Genomic DNA, 1,630 nt, shown 5'->3' on the forward strand with positions numbered 1-1,630 from the left:
CAATATATATATATATATATATATATATATATATATATATATATATATATTAAATAAAAATAATTTTTAAAAAATATGAAACAAACATCCTTTAAACTCTAAAACATAATTTTTTATTTCAAATAATATATTTTTTATTTCTGAAACAAACGCACTCATTATTAACTCTTGACTAATTGAATGTCTACCAAATATGGAACGCTACCGATTATGGAATGACTACTGAGTTATTGTCTAATTGATACAATTTAAAATAGAAAATAATATTATGAATCTAATAATAAAAAAAGTAACATTAATAAATAATAAAATATATGTAGGCGGTCCTGTCAGGCCTAATAGGCTTTTTTAAGTCTAACCTATTTAAATAAATAAACTTAAAAAAAAAATTACCCTACCTCCATTTTTATACCTATACCCCCATAATTTTTTGAAAATGTCAATTATACCTTTTTTTTTTACTATAATTCCAATACACATTTTATTTCCGAAAAACTTGAAGAAAAAAATTCCGGTATACACCATTTTTTTAATTATATTATTTTTATAAATGCACCATAAATAATTAATATATCATTCAATAATTAATACACTATGAATACACTATAATAGTTAATAATTAATATACCATAATTAATAATTAATACTCCATAAATCGTGGTACGAATTATTTCCAAAATAGTTAATACACCATTCAATAATAGTTAATAATTAATACCCATAAATCGTAGTCCATGAGATGCTGTGAGACGAATCATTTTCAAAATAGGATCCATATAAGTCACGTATTCTTGCTATCCACTGGAAAAAAAATAGTTAAAATCAAATAAATTAAATAAATACTAATATAATGAAAAAAAATCAAGTTTTCCGAAAAAGTAAAATAAAAAATTCAGAAATCATATTCTATACCGAAAAACCTTTTTCAAGTTTTCGGGAGTGGAAGTTGTGTATCGGAAAATTTCATAAAAGATTTTCGAAAATGATGTTCTGTACCGAAAAACATTTTTCAAATTTTTCGGAATAGAAGTTGTGTACCGGAAAACTGAAAAAAAAAGTTTTCCGAATTTTTTTTTGACACTTGCTTTAATTCCATAAATATTGAAATGACAAAAAAAATTATATATACGAAGGTATTTTAGTATTTTCTTTTACTTTTTGGAGGTACACAGATAACGGAGGGGGCACAGGGTAAAATTTTTAAATTTAAAAATAGTCAGAGCCTAACATTTTTATTAAATAGTTTAGACCATAAGTAGGCCAACTCATAGCCCATAACGGAATAATTTTCATAATTCAAAAATTAAATTGTTTAAGTTTATTTTTATAAGGACTAAAAATAATTATTTTTAATAAAAAGATTAATCTACCACTTATTTTTGGTAAGAGGTCAAAATATCTCTTTACTTCAATAAAATAATGTTAACAACGTAATATTTAACATACATTTTAAAAAAACAAATTTTTAAAATAATGTAAGTTTAAGTAATATTGGTGTAAAATTCAACCTCAACAAATAATAAGAATGAATAGTATTATTTGGACGTTGTTTGTTATTAGAACGAAGATTGACCTTGCTTGTGTCGCCACTTGAGAGAGACTTTGTGACAAATACCAACAACTCTCTTTC

General features: G+C 23.4%; 1 protein-coding gene across 1 annotated transcript in view; it reads left to right on the top strand.

Annotated features, from left to right (window-relative positions):
• The first annotated feature begins 1,557 nt into the window (after positions 1-1,557).
• LOC101512537 (2,3-bisphosphoglycerate-dependent phosphoglycerate mutase 1-like) overlaps positions 1,558-1,630 on the top strand; it is a 4,182-nt gene continuing 4,109 nt past the window's right edge. Inside the window, exon 1 of the mRNA XM_004500552.4 lies at positions 1,558-1,630. This exon is cut by the window's right edge and continues 165 nt beyond it. The gene's annotated coding sequence lies outside the window, so the exon portion shown is untranslated.

The sequence above is a fragment of the Cicer arietinum genome, chromosome 5 (genome assembly GCF_000331145.2).
Source record: "Cicer arietinum cultivar CDC Frontier isolate Library 1 chromosome 5, Cicar.CDCFrontier_v2.0, whole genome shotgun sequence".
Classification (NCBI taxonomy): domain Eukaryota; kingdom Viridiplantae; phylum Streptophyta; class Magnoliopsida; order Fabales; family Fabaceae; genus Cicer; species Cicer arietinum.